The sequence below is a fragment of the Elgaria multicarinata genome, chromosome 5 (assembly GCF_023053635.1).
Source record: "Elgaria multicarinata webbii isolate HBS135686 ecotype San Diego chromosome 5, rElgMul1.1.pri, whole genome shotgun sequence".
NCBI classification, from domain to species: Eukaryota; Metazoa; Chordata; class Lepidosauria; order Squamata; family Anguidae; genus Elgaria; species Elgaria multicarinata.
Genome location: NC_086175.1, coordinates 57,486,162 through 57,505,495, shown reverse-complemented (window position 1 = coordinate 57,505,495; position 19,334 = coordinate 57,486,162). Strand labels below are relative to the sequence as shown.

General features: G+C 39.2%; 1 protein-coding gene across 1 annotated transcript in view; it reads right to left on the bottom strand.

Moving 5' to 3' along the window:
- Positions 1-19,133, bottom strand: part of RAI2 (retinoic acid induced 2) — a 36,127-nt gene extending 16,994 nt beyond the window's left edge. The window contains exon 1 of the mRNA XM_063127533.1: positions 19,083-19,133. The gene's annotated coding sequence lies outside the window, so the exon portion shown is untranslated. The remainder of the gene's footprint in view (positions 1-19,082) is intronic.
- Positions 19,134-19,334: the final 201 nt, after the last annotated feature.

The window sequence follows — 19,334 nt, the reverse complement described above, 5'->3', positions numbered from 1 at the left end:
TATTCATAGTTCTTATGATGCTCAGTAACACAAGTATTACAAGTGTTAGCATTATTGCATAGGGTACTGCACAACAGATAGGAGAATAAAGATGCTGCAATAGACAAAGTGCTCAGAAAGATGTAGAACTTTCTCTTCCGACCATAACATTGTGAATTCTGTCAGAATGTTTGAAGGGAATGACACCTATTGGATTTCCCAGGGAAGAGAGGGAGAGGAAAGCCACGTTTCTCTCCATTCTAGCAGCATCATTAAAGTATCCACTATTGCTAACATGCTGCCATGAACTCTGACAAGATGTGCTCTTTCACATCTTCTCTCCTCCCCGTCACCCCACTTTTAGTAGGAGGCTGGTAGGTAATGAAATAGCAGTGATTTTCTATTGCTAAACTACAATTACTTCAGAACCTGATACTGCAAGTCACTGTGAGCCCTCAATCCTCATTGACATGAGTAGGAAGAGCAGGTACTCAGCACTTCACTGGGTTGGGCCCACAACTGCTGTAGAAGAAAGCTAACAATTGCCCTACAATTACTAGGATGTTCCTGTCACAAGAACACTAGGTTACAGAAGTCATATTACTATGATCTGGAGTTAATTACTTCCTAGCTATAAGTACCAGCTGAATAAACCAGAAAAGAATAAGTGCATAGCAGTTATTTTTAAGCCAAAAAGTGAAGATCACATAACAGAGACCAACCGTGATAAATATTAACTCCATTGTATAGAGAAACAAGGACAGATCTCCTCCTGCTACCATCAAAAATATGATGCTTCCTTTTTTGCTGAAATATTGCCTTTAATTATTTTAGAAATAAATACCATTTGATCAGTTAGATGATATGTGACCTGTCCATCTGTTCTGCTTCTTCTCTGGTAAAATTAAATTTGATGCCAACAAAAACAAAGACAGGGTTTGAAGCCTTTGATATTATGGCTGCTTTAGTGTTGCTATGCTTTTTCCTGAAATGCTCTATGCCTTTAACAGCTGCCTGACAGGCAAAAATTCATCATCTGTAAGTTTAGTTTTCCCCAGCACATACATACACTGCAGGCAAATAAGGACCTCTATGTTTTGCCTAATGTGATACAGCACAGCTTAATCACAGCTTAATTTAGATTAGGAAAAGTAGATGATAAAAACAATTAGACTCCCCTCCCCCAGGTCTGTCATTCCTACGCTGCAAAGGTCTTCTATTTCTTTTCTTTAAAGGAAGAAACAGACCATCCAATCATTGATCTCCAACATCTCATCTAATGTGACCTTTAATTGACTAGCTGGGGCAGAATGTGGATGGTGATACACAGCACAATTGGCTACCCATCAAAAGTAATGCAGGTGTGGATAAACAACACCTGCTGATCTGCATTGGATGGGAATGTTGCCCATTTGTACTACATCATTTTTAATGGGATGGTCTTCAGGAAGCACATTCTGATCCAGATTGCAGCCCAGCTAGTCATGTCAAATGTCTTGTGACCAGAAATGGACCAGTGTGAAAGTCTTGCCAGACAACTCTTATGGGCAACAAGAACATCAGTACAGCAAGGCGAGACATTTTGCTCTAGCTACCTAAGCAGCAGGTATGTGTTTCCTCTCTCCATCCACAAGCAGCACATTGGATAACAATAGCTGCTGCAGACACAGTACACAAAGGAGTGAAAGGCAGCTTTATTTCTGTGAACATTTTGCACATCCTAAAACAGCCATAAATCAAGCCTCATGAAAATTTGATGCCAAAGAATTCCAAAGTACAAAAGGGAAAGGATAACATTGTGACACTAACAGAAGGACTCTAACACAGTTTTCAGTTTTGTCCAAACCAGAAAACTACACTTACCCACTTCGGAACAAACCAGGATATTCAACCAGTTTAATATCCTTGCTTGTTCCAAAGTTGGTAATCACAGTTTCCTGGTTTGGACAAAAAAGGAAACTATAATTAAGAGTCTTACTGTTTTGTTTGCTCATGCTACAGAGGGAGGAGAGAAGGGACTATGTCAGCAGTCAAAAGTTTGTTCATATCTCAGTTTATTAAGCCAAGATGTCATCTGAACTGGGCCATTGCACCAATTTAATATAGCTGCACTTACTTTGAATTGTAAATTCTAATCTATTTCATATTCACAAGAAATACACCATAAATTATTGAGGCCATCCTTTAAATCAAAAAATGAAAAAGTGGAGAAGCACTCTGATTATTGATCAACGCTACTGTCTTTTACCTCATTTTCTTATACTTGTAGCTCAAAACTTAAAGGACAGATCAGATACAAGAGAACATTAACCAGATGATCTTTTTACCTTGTCTCACTTAATTATCACTATCATGAGTACAAACTTCTCTTATAAAAAACAGACTCATGCTTGTTTGAACTGCCTTCCTCAGTCCCTTGAACCTTATGGACAGTTTATGGGCAGTCTCTTTCAGATTGTTATATACATGCCTTCCTAGCATTAACAAGAATGTTCTTGCATTGGCCAAGATCTTCTATGCTGCGTTTAAAAATTCCTACTTCTATATATTTTTGAAAACAATTGCTTGCTACATCTGCGAGTTTAACTATTACAACTAGATCTTTATTTTCAAAAGTTAGTGCTGTCTTGTGTTTAAAATTATAACTCTACATAAAAGTTATGCAATAAAATGACCGTGCTGGATTATTTTATTTATTACTCTAATCATTGTAATGGTGGCTTCATTAAGATTATTTGACTGTGTTTTCCCTTTCTTTGATAATTTTGTAAAGTATGATAATTGAATTGACAATAAATCTAATCAGAAAGTCCAAATATGACAATACATATAACCACATTCTAGGCAGTTACATCGCACTATTTTGTACTACGATAACTGTGTAAAATTAATTGAATAAATAATAATCAATTAACACAAAGGCAGGCTAAGTTGTAGTAACAAAAGCAGCATCCCTACTCTTTTCTATAACATATTTCTTTCTCAAAATATATATACGGCATCTTTAGGTACCAAAATGTTTATTACTCTCTATCAATGGCTCTACTGTCCCATCCCACTCCCCCAAGACTCAATATGCTATGGTACCTGAAGGTGACTTCATGCAGGAATAACACCTGAAAGTATTGATCATTCATTTTGAACTTCCTCCTCTTGGGAAGTTCCCCACCATCCACAGAAATAGTGTGGATTGCAAAATCTTCCTTCATGCTGCTGGCTAAGAGCCAAGTTGTGTTTCCCCCACACAGACCCAGGGGAGCTTTTCTCAACCCACCCCCTAATCTGCAAGGTCCTTAACTTCTTTAGGTTTCCTGGTAAGTTTTTGTTAGTTGGTTATGTGTATTGTTTTATTTTCAAAGGAAACTATTTGCTTGTTTAATATATGTCTTTAATTGGAAGCTACACTTGATTTAAGTTATTTTATATAGCTTTGTTTAGTTTTATTCATTGACTAGACCACTTAGTACATGGAGTTATAAAAGGAACTCTGCAAAAGGTCTATTCTTCTCCATAAGTCCAAACAGAAAGTCTGAATTTCCCGCAAATTCAAATTTAAGTTAATTGTTTTTTGTAGGTTGTGGAAGCAAATAAGTAAACAATAAAAGGTGTCTTGCAGCCTATTCAACCTTTGTTGTTGCAATAAAACCAATATTCCTACTCCTTTGTATAACATATTTCTTGCCCACGAAGGTTCAGACACCTGTTGTAATCCTATTATTTGCTGAAAATTATTTGAACTTGCCATTCAATATCTGGCCCACCAGCCTCTTCTCTCAGACCCTGTCTCCTCCTGTTGTTCCATGCAGCTTCCCCTCAAGAAACAGCTGAGCAGCAGAGAAGGGTGTGGCAAAAGAGTAAGAAAAGGGAGTAGGAGAGATAAAAGGAGACCCCCACGCAATTTTTAATTTGGCTCCCGCCTCTGCTAGTACATGATCCCTGTAATTTTCCCTGAGGGGATGTAGCCCTCAACTTTAAGATGTTCCGCTGACCCTGTCCTATATGGATCTTGAAAGCACACAGCAATAGCAGCAAAACTGACATATCAAAGTTTCAGAATCAAGAAGTTGCAGCAAAACTAGTTGTTCTGCCTATCTTAATCACTACTATCCTGGTAACTTGCTTGCTGAAAAGAGACGCTAAATCTCCTAAGGATTATGTCTCTATTTGGGTCTGTTTCAAGTGAAGTTACTTAAAGCAATTTTATAAAAAACAAATTGAGTTCCAATATTTGATTGTCAGTGTTCCTTGTGCACCAACCTCAAGTATTAAGATACTGATATCCAAGGTCCATGTACATTGGCTTAAAAATTCAGGATTAAAAAGCAGCTCTTTCAAATATATGCACTTCATGTTGCTGGTTTTTTTTAGATCTTGTTTTGTCTCTAGATGTCCCCAAGTTGTTGTTTGTATGCGGGGGGAGGGGGGAGTAAATAGTGAATACGGACACCTTTGAAATTTATCAATTACCCAAGATTTATTCAAGATTAGGAAATAAAAACTCTTCCTTCTCAGCACAAATGAGCAGGAAAGATGGTTCTACTTGTGATGGATGATGGATAAATGGACATTATCATGCTTTTTTTTTAAAGTGGAATAGGTGGGATATGGCTCATCTAATTTTAGTACTTTTAAAGTTACTTAGAGAGAGCAATCCTATGGCCCCCAGATAGCATCCCAGCGGCAATGAGATGCAGTAGATCTCCGACTCAGAGGCTGGAGACAGAGCTCTAACCTTGCAGGAGATCCAAATGGGGATCCCCTCCTCCACCAAGCCCCCAAGGGGAAGGGGAAAATGGGTGTGGCAGGGACATGTCAGTGGGCGGGGAGGAAAAGCCATGGATCTGATGGAACCAACAGCCTCACAGCCCCCAATCATGCCCCTGGGACAGAAGAGCCACTTCCATTAAAATAGAAACACATGTCTTCTGCTGTAATTTCCACTATAATTCCATTTGTCATATATATTTAGATCTTTAATCCTGTAGCTTTATGTTTAAACGGAAACCATTTCCCTCTGGCCAGCATTAATTTTCTTAGTGTTAGATCTTACTGTAGCTCTTATATAATGTCTTACGTGAAAATGCACCATTCCATTGTGTACCTTTTACTTGAGGTCATCATCAATGGGTATATTAAAACATACCTCAGTATAAATTGTTGAGTTATCTTTTTGCTCAACTGTTTTTACAGCAAGAGTTTACCATAATTGACCCCTGCCCAATCCACTGCTGACTCTTGCAATGCTTAATTCTCTCATGTCCCTTTTGTTACACAAATATGCTTGAACCAAGTGCAACATAGTGTTCAGATTTGTATACACTTCGTAGAAAGACAGAGGCTTCTTGGGTTTCTCTCATTTTACTGAACTGCAGTTAAGGGTGAACACTGCCGCTCATGCAGAAACCCCTCAAACATGGAGGGGTTGTTTTTATACATTTATGTTATCAACACCATCTGCTTACATTCATTGGTCCATGTGATTTACCATGTGGTTAGTAATGTTGATATGTACTTGTTAGTGCAATCAAACATTTATTGAGATAGTAAACACGCATGTGCAAAGCCAGCTTATGGATTAAGTTGGTGAGGTTAGTACTCAGACTTTATTGGTCTATTTGATCACTTACATACGCTTCTTTGTCTTCAGCCCGTGGGAACTCCTCCCAAACATCACACCATGTACTGATTTGTATCTCTTCTTCGTGTGTGTAACTCTTACATCCCCGTATGTGGAACCTCCCTCTGGGAGGACTTTCTGGGTGGTGTTATTGGTTAGTAGCTTTGATTTCCTGTAACAGTGGAAATCTGTATAACACTTTGGTGAAGTTCCCCGTCAAAAGGGTTTTAAATAAATTCAAGGACATTATCTGTTGGATTAAATTTCTCTACAGTGTTATTGACCAGGTAAAATTTAGATTGACTTTAATATGTCCAGGTTTCATCCATGGATTTGTTTTAGAAATCCTGACTTCTTTGGTTCTTTTCTTCTTGTACACATAAGAAACTGAAAGACTAATATGGCATTACTCATTTAATGTCTTCTTATATTAAAAAAATATTTATTTATTTATTTTATTACTTATTTATTACATTTTTATACCACCCAATATTCAAAGCTCTCTGGGCGGTTCACAAAAATTATATAGAAACTATTATACTAAATGTATAAATAAGAAAAAAGTAGTTCAGAAGTTTCCAATCAAAGTTAGATTTCCTAGGTGAACGGCACCTGGCTAGCCTTGCCAATTACTTGTTATGTAATCTACTAAACTATTCTAGACTATCTTCCATAAACACTTAACATGCAAGAGTTCTTTATTTGAGAAGGTTCAGAAAATTCAGAAAATAATTTCACTTCTCTGCATATACCTACATGGCTTACAATTGATTATCTTTCAGAGGCCTTCCCAATAATTTGGCAGGCTCTCAGTTATGTTTTAAGACTTCAGCTACCATTTCTCAATATCTTTCTTGGCCTCTTGCATAGCCATAGTAAAATGCTCCTACCACTTCATTGTTGTCACCACATGGCAAATCTCTGAATATTCCATCCACATTAAATAATTGGATGATTGGGAAAAGAAGTGAAGTCCTTGTTTCTAACCCAGCATTTTCAGATCCCTACCCAAGAGATTCAACTACAATCCACCACTGCCCCCAAAACATTCATTAGGCTATTCATTCTTTCCTATTGTGGTTTATTTTGCTACCAAATTTGATCATCAGGATGGGGTTGAATCTAACTCTCCATTATTCACTTGGAAAATTATGCATCCTGAGAAAACAATACTATAATGCCTCTATAACTCTTATTTCACACTAGTTACTTTCTGCTTCGTTGCATAGGTTCATTCTGTCTAGAGTATTAACCTCCAGTTTATCAGATACTGATAAGAGATAAATCAACAAGCTATTTATGCTCACATGAGCATTCATTTCAATAAGTATTAAGATGCCTCACTGGACTGAACTGAATTCTCTCTTCTTGGATATATGTAGTGCATACAGCTGAATGGTTTGCTATTTATTGTACTCTACAGCAAGATTTTTTTTTATAATTCCCTATTTCACAGCTCAGTGGCGGAGCATTTGCTTGCACGCAGAAGGTTACAGGTTCAATCCCTGGCATCTCCAGGTAAAACTAGGAAAATACTCTTGTCTGAGCCCTCCCAGAGCTGCTCCCAATTAGTGTAGACTACACTGAGCTAGATGGATCAAACGTCTGACTCAGTATAAAGGCAGCTGTTTATGTTCCTATATGCGTAGCAAAACTAGACCCATGAACTAGGGAATAAAAATATAGATACCAAATTCAGTTGTGTATTTCAAGTGCATTCATTACAAATGTTCCATGCATAAAGTTATTACTGTTTAAAATATTACAATTCAGTTATAATCAATTTAAACCAAAGTAAAATGAGCACTATGTGTACACCTAAAGGATTTCTGCAAATGCATGGGATATTGCCAATTTATGCTTCTAGCTGTAGCCCCATATACTGTGTCAAACACTGCACTGGATGGTCCCCTAATCTTCATAAGTACCTTTGGGGCTGCTTGTGGGAATATTGTAGGTGGAACCAAGCAGTCACAGTGAATACACAGAAGCAACACCTCTCTTATATGAATTCTGGTGTTGGCTTTGGTTCAGACTGCACCCCAATGTATGTGTACTTGGGAGTAAGTACCATTGATCTCAGTGGGACTTCTAGCTGAATAATTATGTGCATAGAATTGGACAGTCAATTTCTGAAATTTTTAGTATTAGAAGCTTTGAGAATCATCTTTTTTGCAACCTTAAAAAAAACAAATCTCCAAATAAAAAGCCAGAAGACAGAGAAGTGGACGGTTGCAGCCCAGTGATGGAGTAAAGCAATTTCCTATTTTCCTACAAAAGCCTGTTTTGTACTACTAGCAGTTAAGCTATCAAATATTTGATCACCATTATGACATAATAAGCAACTAAAAAAGAAAGAAAGAATGGTCTGCTTAATGAGTTCTTAAGTGTACCTTGCAGTGATATTGGAAACCACAGCTTTCTTCAGAGGTTTGGATGTATTTTGCTGACAAGGTCCATATATATGTCTAATATATGATGCAAGCACTCATTGTAGGGATATTTAGAGTAGGGCTCTGAAGATTTCAGAATTCCGAAGCACTGGCAGCCATTTTCTGTGAAGCGCTAGTGTGAAGCGAGGAAAGATCTTACAACTCCTAGCATGCTTTGCTAGGGAGGGACAAACTTACTGTGGTCCGGGAGCAGCAGGCACTCATGGCCTTGCCACTACCACTCTCTCTCACACACAGGTTCATGCGATCCAGGCCGTGCAAGTCCCTGGATGGCTCGTCACACATTCTGGGAGTGCCCCATAGCTGCCTGCTTCCCCTGAGAGCCGCCCACTTCACCCTGCTGCTAGGCTCCCAAAAGTGGGTTGAAATTACCTTGCGCACAATGGCTGTCATAAAAAGCCCAGACAGCCTTTTACATCCAGGCTGTCTGGGCTTCTGAATCATCTGGACCAGTCTGAAGCGATCTGAAGTGATTCGGACCAATCTGAACCTACTTCGGATTTGGACTGTTTCAGTCCGAATCACCCACTTTGGTTTGAAATTTGGATCCGGATCCAAAGCAGTGCACAACCCTAGTTCATTCTGTGAAAATTAACACACAACATGTCTTCAAAGAAATAAAAAACAATTAAGAACTTCACACTTAATGGTGACCTATAAATAATACATACAACACATACTTAAAGGACATTTTAATTCATTTAAGCAAACTCAGAGCAAAATAATAATAATAATATTGTAAGCCTATGCAGCAGGGTCTTGCTATTTACTGTTTTACTCTGTACAGCACCATGTACATTGATGGTGCTATATAAATAAATAAATAATAATAATAATAATAATAATAATAAAAGACTAAACATTGGGCAATAAAAAACCATTTTTACATATACAGATTAAAGCAAGTGATCTTTCCAACTTAAAATACATCACAATAGATTTCTAACAATATTCATACAGAGATTTCTCTAGAGAAAAAGAAAGAAAGCTTAAAATGGCCTTAGGTACTAAATAATATTTATTGCTACCAATGTGGGATGACATTACATTGTGGGAGGAAATTACTAATGATGGAACAATCAAGTGGCAATAACAAGTTTATGGCATTCCCACATCAAAACATATATTGTTCATGTCACTTTATTGTGTTACTATTTGCCCTTTTCAGTCCTACTCTCATGTTACCCAGTGCTGCAACCATGTCACTTCTTTTAATAGTCTCCCTTTCCCATCCTCTTACATCTTACTACTCACTATCTCCTTCTCCCAGCCTTTTAATGCACAGCTTCAACAGTGCTTACTGCCTTTTAATGTTAAGCACTGAATGAGCAAAGTCCAATGGATGTTTGATATTGAAAAAAATAGATAAATTGCTAGTCCCTTAATATTTTCTCAACTGCTTACTTGTTATTTTCTTCAAACAGAAAAGATGATGTATTAAAATTATCAGGACTAATGATTATTTGGTTGCTAACATATTTTGTATCTACATGGATGCAGTCAAATCAAATTCCTGGATATGAACCAAAAAGCTGTCCTTGTTTACCAGGGCCAAATTCTTTTGGCATTAAGAACACCTCTACCATGTTGAGAGCACTGAAGGGATGGAGGATCATAAACATGCAAGCTGCTGTATTAATATGTTCAGATCACTGAATAATTCATAATAAACTGTTGTGCAGATGCAGGAATATTATTGCTAAAAAAATTCATCCCAAGGAACATAATGAAAGGTTGGACTGTGCACACATGGATGTATAATTCCTACAGAACTATTGGTCTCTTTGGGTGTTCTTTTCTTGCCCATGAATATATAATGAACTACCAATGGCCTTCAAGTCCCAGTCTTTTTGGCACCAAGAAGTTGCCTGAACAGACAACTCTCTGGATTGCTTGGCCTGACTCAACTAAAGATAGGCTGAGGAAAGAGGTCCATCATTCAATGAAAGAGCACGTGCTTTGCATATTTAAGGACCCAAATTCAATTGTAGGCAGCTCTGGTTAAAGGATCTGACATAGCAAAGCCTCTGCAGCTGTCAAAATATATTATCCTAGATTGACTGAAAATGTAAAACAAACACAATTGCAAACTCCAAACATCAATATGTATTATGAGACTGATTACTCAATCCATTGTGCACAACCCTCTTGGATGGAGCTTGCAGGAGGGAGTGGGCTGGGGGGGTTCAGTAATAAATAATAATAATGTGGAAAGAGCACAAATGGCAAGGGACGGAGAGCATGAGGGAAGTGGCTAGATCAGCACCAATATATTTTAAACACATGCACATTAAGCAGAATTTCAACCATGGTTAGAAGTGGTTTGCAAAGCTTAGCTAAGGGAACCTAGTTAGCATAAACTGGAGCTACTATCATAACTGCAGCCACAGTTAAGGCCAAAAATAAAAGGAAGAGGGGAAATACATGCTAGGGAAGGTTCATGGATTCCTGAGGCTGGCTGCAATGTGCAAACAATGGTTTGCAGGGAGCTAATGTTACATCTGTATAAGGTCTAATTCTGCAACATCCCTCATAAATCCTCAGCTCTAAATTTAATTAAGAAACAATTGCCAAGGGAACCATTGTGTAAAAACAAAAAACAAACACACCAAACCTGTGTATAGCAATATCACACCAATTAGGAGAAACAAGAAATAGAAAAAAGCGTAACAAATGTATTTAGTGAACAAATAAATACGTTCCATATTTGGATTTTCATTTTATAAACCCAAGCAAGTCAAACACCATAAGGCCAAATGTCACGAGAGGGATAAATAAAGGAAATAAAAGTGTTTTCAGATCATAAAGAGCACCATTAAGCTGAATGGAAGAAGCTACCGGAGCAGGAAGAGTAACTCCATCCTATTCTACTCTATGTTACTTCCCAACAGCACACAACTTCTTCTGCCCTTAAGGCCTTAATTAATTAACTGTCCAGGAGTTAAACTGTCAAAACATCCCATGATACTACAGCAGTCAGCCAATGGCTAAGGAAATATAAAATGCAGCCTGCACTTATATTAAATGCTGTCTTTCAAGTGCTTTTCCCAGGAAAATTAGTAGAAGTTACTTTTTTCTAGCAGCTCTATGAATTCTATGCTTCAAATTGATACCTCATGCTTAATTCTAAGTGCCCTAAAGCATCACCCACATGCTGGGTTGCAGATTGCTATTGCAACTGCAATATATCACCAATGCCCAATGGCAGAGGTGTTTGCATAATTCAAGGGTTTTGTGAGCTCCCACTCGCACTCCAGTACATTGACATAGATTCACTTGTTTGAGCCAAATGTATAATTTTATTAAACACCCTACAGGACTGTTAGCCAAGTGTACCTGGGGAGAAAATTATTTAATTGCTACCAGTATGGCAATCTAGTCTTGAGCATTACAGCAGAAACCCATTAACATAGAGTCTTTTGTTGTTATTTTGGATCTAAGGCCTGGTCTCCTTCCATCCCAAAATAGCTTATCTCCAGTCATGACAATATAGTAAAAACACTCCACTGGAGTAAAGGCGGTGAGATTCCAAGATATTAAGAGGTTCTGAACTCTGCTCAAAGCATCTTTGAAATACATTAACAAATATGTGAATCAAAGTTTTCTGCAGCATATTACGTTATGATATATGTTTCGTATTTATTGTTTGCCATTAGGTTAAAAATGGTAAAATTTAATCTGCTCAATATTCTTTCATCCTTTCCAGTTTTTAATCTGTTTTTTGTTCAGCCTTCTGACCTTGCTATGACCTCCGGAAAAAAAGAATGACTCGTCTCCAGATGACAGATGACATCTGTGGAACCTTGCCATGGAAAGCACATTACAGTATTACTGTATACACCAATATACTGTATACACTGCCATGAGAGGATATCAGCCTTACCTCCTCTTTCAAATCCTTCAAAACTGGGGAAGAATAAAATGAAGATTGACTTTATTTTTTCGTGGGTTTTTTTTTTAAAAAATGCTAAAGTTGACTGCAACTTTCCAGGAGTGGGGGGGGGGATGGGGGCCAAGCAGAGATTTTAAAGATTTTTGTAACAGAAAAAAAAATGGAATACATTTTTGTAACATTTTAAACACACCAACATAATTAGCTATTCAAATGTAATCAGCAAGGGTGTGCTTGTTTTGTTTAAAGAGGAAATGATCTAAACATCTACTTATTGAAATTATAAAAACATCATTTCTTGTTGCCCCTTAAACTTTCAGTATTGCTAAGGCTGTATGCATTCTGTTCACTGCATGTGACCACAGTGAACAGAATTCATACAGGCAGAAGAACTGGCTTTCTGAGAATCTTTGGCCAATCTAAGTAATAATCCAAGACATGCAGCTTTTGCAGTGCCTCAGAGCATGCTGGGGTCCAACTCTTAAGTTGCACATAGCTTCTTCAGCAATATCCCCTGTAGCATTACAAAGGAACTTGGGGAACTCATCTCAAATCTCTCAATATTTCATTGCTGTCCCAAGCAGCTGCATGTGGACAGATTCCAACACATCATGCGTGTGAACTCAATGTTAAAAGTAGGAAGCGCTAGTAGGAAGTCTGGTTGTAACGTAGTGTGTTTTTGTATTCTGAAGAGGTAAATAACAGTCATTGTGAATAGAGATGTCAGAGAACTCTGCAAAGGAACCAAATGAGTTTGGATTTTTATGAATCTGATCTGCAGATTCTGCAGTGGACCAACTTTCCTCCTGTTGGGTGGATTCCATAGATGTGAGCACCAATTTTCTAACCTTAAGGGATTTCACGCAAATTTCATCATAGAAAATAACGGAAAAATGGGGGAGGGAAGGGTAGATGACAGAAGGAAAGGTGCCTGACAATCCATGAAACACAGACTGAATGGATTTTACACAATCTGTACAACCCTAATTGTGGCAAAGAGAGCTATTCCCCCTCCCACAACCTTAAAAAAAAGAAAAGCAATCACTAAACAGAAAGCAGGTTGCAATGACAACCAATATTTTCAAAGCTGAACACGCATTGGCAAAAGCTCTTAGGGCTTACAGAAAACAGCCCACAACAGTTGTGGCTGTTTCCTGTGGTATGTCAAGAAGAACGCCTGCATTGTTATTCTGTAGAGGTGGTATCTGAATGCATGACACAATGCAGTCTGGTCCAAAAACAAAACCATTCACAGCCAAGCCAGCCTACTTTCTACTTATGTTCAACATGGGGAAACACACAAATCATTTGTCAATTAGAGTGCCCTTACAAGAACATTTGCAGACTCCCATTTTGCTTCCCTTTTTTCTTGTTCAGTTGCTGTTCTGGAAAACCATTTTAGCTCTAACCACATAGGCTTGCAAAACACACAAAGCCAAAATACCCTAAAACTTAAGTGTTTATTTACATGTAAATCATATTGATTTCAAATGCCTAGCAGCCAAAACCTATAAGCTGGTTTAGTCAGAAGAAAGACCTACTGAGTTCCATGGGACATGATTCCTAGACATTTCATTCATGTTGTCATTAAATACTTTCAACATAAATCTGGAAACCAAATATCAAAACATTCCCTTGTTTGAAGATTCCAGTTTCTGAGTAATAAGTGTTGTTGCATACACACACACACATTGGCTGGAGACATTTTGACCCTACTGAAGGCAATACACCTGGTCTATTTATGACCCCCCACAACAGCCAATCATACCTAAATAGAACCCACCCCCTTTCAGGTTGATTCATCTACCAGCCTTTCACAGATAAATTGGATCTGTTCAGACAACACACTAAGCCATGGTTAGGCCACTAACACTTTTGCAGCAAATGGTTACTGACTGTGTTGAAATTGTGATTATGTAGCCACCATGGTTAGGAATGGTTCACACAACACGCTAAGTCATGGTTCACATGATGTGCTAAGCGATAATGTTTAGCTCAAAATGCTAAACGACGATGGCTTAGCATGTCATCTGAACAGGGTCAATGACAGATGGGCCCTTCCTTTCTCCCTGTCCATCCTTGTTTAGAAAAGACCTGGCACTGGAAGACGAAAAGAATGAATTTTTTCAGGAGTGAGATGGGCTTCAGGAATCTTCCATGTCCTCTCTCTCAGGATCTTTCTAAAAGATCATTATTGCTTTTACGTTGTAAATGAAAAAGAAAATGATTTGTATATTTCTTGTAATGAAGGGATTGTGAGGTTGTAATAATGGCATTGAAGCCTCTGGCAATGACCAGAGGAGTCTTCCTAATGTCACAGAGGGGTCAGACAGGAAATCTGTGGCTGCCAGTTGCCAAGTTGTTCCTGTAACAGAGTAGCATGACAACAAGAAATGCCCAGAGAAGAAGCAGGCATGGAGCCTTAAGCAGCCCAGGGCAGCAGGGGGCGGGGCAAGAAAGGAGATCTGGAATAGGGTCTAGATTAGACAAAGGAGAGTGAGAGCAAGAAGCAGGGTCTGTGGTCACAATCCTAATAAGTAAACTAGTGAAAACAAAACAATTGATTTCTGTGCAAACATGCTTTGAACTGTGCTTTGAGAAAGGACGGGATAGTAAGAGACAGATAGAGGTGAGCATGGCCAGGAGCTTCAGAAAATAAAACAATGGGGCAGTATCTAACTGGACACTAGCACTAATGTAAATTATATCGTTTTATTGTAAGGGTCCTGTGGCACAAAGCCAATAGTGTTAACTGGCATGATGAGTTTTCCAGGGAATACCATCATGCCTGCTAACACGATTGACATTGCACTAGAAGTCCCTTAAGACAGCATAGCATAATTTACATTAGTGCTAGTGTCCCATTGGATACTATCCATTATGTGAAGCTCACATATTGGTTTGAAATAATCAGCAGAATCTTCCGCCATGAGACTCTATTCTCTTTAATACAATGCTAGCACCATGTGTATGGGTAGCTGCTCTTGACAGTCACTCACATGATTTATGCAAAAATAATTGAGGTTAAATTATTTGCCACATAAAACTCCTCACATCTAATTTCAACTTTGCAACCTAGAAACATCTGAAATAAACAAACCCATATGTCATTTAACAGAGGCAGGACAGCTGGGCCTAATTAGAGTCATTTTTAATTTTTTGAAGAATTTCAGCCCACTTTAGTCTAGGATGAATATCCTGCCATTTCCTATGACATCCACAACATAGCTACTGGCAGCCTGGTCTGCTATTGTGGTATTTTTTTGGGGGGGAGGGGGGAGGCATAGTTTTACCTATATTAAAAAAGGAAATAATATGTAAATGGAATTGCTTTGGTTTGACTTGAATAGTAAATGCCTGGTACAGACATAATATTAAGCCATACAAGAACAGATTGCAATGAGCATAGCGCTCACACGCTTCCCCGATCCTTTAATACTCTGTGCATGATGGAAGTCTACTAGAAATGTTCATTTTCAGTTTTGTCCCATCACATTGCAACTCAAGAAACTGTGGTTTATTCTCATTGTGGTTTGAGCCTGGTTTGTTTGAACTAACCACAGTTAGAATAAAACCAGTTTCCTGAGCTGGGATGTGGCAGGAAGTTACGGTTTATTAAAAATGCAAGTTCACATCAGCCTTTCCCAATTTGGTGCCCTCCAGATGTTTCGGACTACAACTGCCAGCACTCCTGACCAGTGGCCATATTAAATGGAAATGAAGGGAGTCAAAATCAAAAGCAACTGGAAGGCAGTAGGTTGGGGAAAGCTGGTATACACAAAGGAAGAAGGGAGGGGAGAAAGCATGTGTGAGCCAGAGACACAATCTGCATGCAATGGTGGAAATTATGCTTAATTAACCCACTATTTGCCACCACACATGCGTTCCATGGCCGTTTTGAATATTCACCCCCAACCCTGATCGGGCTGATCAGTGGTTGCTACGTGACCACCAAATCTGAACACTATAGGTTAATCATCGGTCAAACAACCCACAGTTCACCTACAATTAGCAGTCAGGTGAACTGTTGGTTGTTTAACTCGGGCAGCATATAGCAACGCCCAATTGGCTGAATTGGTAGTTGAATATTCAAAAAGGCTGTGGAACATGCTCATCATGTGCCATCGTAAATTGTGGGTTAATTAACCCATAGTTTGCCACTGTTACATGCAAACAGACCTAGAGGCTCAATGTGGCTTGTTGTTGTAAAGCTAAATAATGGTTTAGCACAGCCTTATCCAACCTGGTGCCCTCCAAATATTTTGGATATCAATTCCCATCAATCTCAGCGAGCATGGCCAATGGTGAGAAATGTGTGGATTTTGTCATCCAAAATATCCAAGAACAATTTTGATACTGCTACATCTAACTCATTTTGCAGCATCCTATAAATAGGAAATTCTAAAAAGTGGCAACCTTTCTATTAACATTAAATTCATATTTCACTTCCATCCAGAGAACCTTCTGCAAAAAGTTAGAAATCTATTGTTTTAAAACTATTGTAAAATCCTCATCTTATTTTAGAAGTGTATCAGTGCAAAGCCCACTCTACTGACTTTAAGGTAGATTCGTGCAATGAGCAGGGGATTGGACTTGATGGCCTTATAGGCCCCTTCCAACTCTATGATTCGATGACTCCCAGTCCCACCCAATAAGCAGTTTTTCCAGTTGTGAAACTAGCTCAGATTTCTGAAAAAGAACTTTCACTATTTTATGAAATCATAAAGACCAAAGCCTTACCTTTTGTTACTTGGCAAAGATTTCTCTAATATTTATTTTTTTAAAAACTGGTCACAATATGTGGGTTTGGCTGTCTCAGTGGGGCCCCTAGTGGAGATCTCTATTTATCACAGACAACTACCATATAATTTATGTAATATTTAACATAACATCAAGGATATTAGAGGTAATGAATGATGCTTAAAAAGTTGGCTTTTTCTCCAGTAGCTTCTACAGCAAATCTGCTGGCACACAATTTCTGGATTTTATATGGCCTTCTAATTTTCAGAACCACCAATAATTCATTTCACAGAAAGAGAAAGAACTCTTATGCCCAGGCTTGAAAATGTATGGAAGGACCAAAAACACAAATAAACCAAACATTTTTTTAAAAGAAAAAAAAAGACCAGCACAATCCACTAAATATAGGAACAAACAATTAATCAGCATCTGACATCCTTATTTTAAACTGCTTCCCAGGAGAGGTTATATTGAAAAGGGAGGGGAGATTACAAGTTTATTGGAAGAATCCCTCAAAATATTGTCTTTTTAAAATAGTATTTACATGGAAGGAACAATTAATGTAACACAGCAGCAAATAAACAAGCAAGGTATGGCTTAAAAATGAAAGACTTGACCAAAGATATGGTCAGATGCAAATGTTTATTTTTCCACAATGTATACTATGCAAGGTAGCACTTTTGTTGATGTAAGATTTTCAGTGAAATAGTTACACATGCTCCAATAATCAAAATAATGCACCTTCAAAGCCAGAAACAGGAAAACACAATCCCACAATTACCTTGTCCAAAAGAAACAAATGCACCAAAGGTGAAAAAAAAGCAGAGCAATTCTTTTTCTACTGCGTAACCTTAACTATGGATTGTAAGGGTTTCACACAAGAAATTGCTCTGCAATGATTTCAAATATTTCTTTAACCATGATAAATCTCATAGTAGCAGGGTTTTTTGGATTTGGGAGTATTTCAAACCAATTGCACCATTGCTTGAAAAATTGCTTACTATTGAAATTTTATTATTATTATTATTTTAAAAAACAACATTTGGTATTTTTTTAAAAATCCCCAAACCTATGATCTATCTCTACCTTCCATTGTTTTTAAGTTCTGCAGGGAGAGTTCTATGCACCCATAAATCTGTACTTGACCCTAGTACCCCTCTTCCTTCATCGTTTACACACCATGTCACTCCCTGTCCAAAACCCACTCCTGGGACCTCAGCAATTGAAATACAAAGCAGCAGCTGTTTGGCAACATTTCTAACCCTAAACAGCAAATGCAATGAGATTTCATTTCACTAAACATACAGACCTCCTTTAGTGCTCAGTGAAACAATAGCCAGCCTTTTATGGGAGAAATTGGGGGGGGGGGGGGAAGAGATGTACTCAAGCACAAATTTATTCATTCAACTTTTCAACCCAAGGAGCAATGTCATAGCAAATAGATAAAAATGTAAGCGCTATAAATTGGTAGACTATTGATTATTGTACAAATCTCTTCCAATAAAAGCCTAACATTCCTGGTATATTTGGTGATTCTTTCATCGTTTCTCATACTGTACTGGTACCCAGAATAGGAGAATGACTCCCGTAAGGCCCAGCACGTATGCATACTGCAGGTCCAATTTGGGACTGCTACATAAAGTCACAAAGAGACAGATGCTGTCAGTTGAAGACACCGCTAGGATCATTCTCCCCACCTCCCCGCTTCAATGATTTAGCCAAAAAAATAATAACTTCACAGCAAACCCTGCCAAGCGGGGACCTTGAGAGAGCAGCCACTGCCTTCCTAAAGCATCCCTTTAAACTAGAAATCAATTCCTTCTGTGCAGCCAAACCCATCAGATGGCAAAATGGATGCTTCACAACAACCTCAGCCTCCTCATGGACCAAAGTGGATGGAAATCAAGCCTGAACTACAGTGAGAGGGGCCTTCGCTCGCCTTCTTTGGCCCATGCCTTATCATTATAACCCCCCTTCCTCATCACGTTGCTTCCCTATCTTTCCCCCCATATTAAAAAGAGACGGTTCTCTCGAAAGCATCCTCTTGCAGAGCCGGAGACAGGCACCTTCGTCCCCGTAGCTCATTCCTCCCTTGGCTCAAGCAACCTGTCACCCGGCAGCGACAGCCGCCGCCGCCGCCGCCGCACTCCTCCCCGCCGCCCTGCAGGGCTTGCCCGGTTCAGCCGCCAGATCTCCACCCCCTCCCCCGACGCCCCCCACCCCGCAAGCCTGCGCCCGCCCCCCCCTCGCTAGCGTAACCTTCAGCTTCCAAGCCCTCCTCCTAAAGGCAGAGCGACGCGGGGGAGGGGGTTGCTGCTGCTGCTGCTGCTGCGTCTCTCCCCGTCCTCTCCTCTGCCCAGGGAGCTTCCCCCCATCAGTTTCCGCTCAGGGAGCTTTTTACCTCGGTCTCTTCGCCTGGCGTTGCCTTAGCTGGGCTCCATGGACTGGGCAGGCTTGCTAGAAACAGGCGCCTCAGCAGCCTCCTCGCCTCCTTTTTCGCTCGGGTGCTTGCGGCAGCAGCGGCAGCAGCTAAAGAAGGCGAGGAAGCTTCTCTTCCCCTCCGTGCCCTTGCGGCGGATGTATCTATCGGGCTGTACTCGCGCTGTACCCGTCTCCTCCGCCCGGTTGGCAACAAGGAGCCGCTGTGCGTATC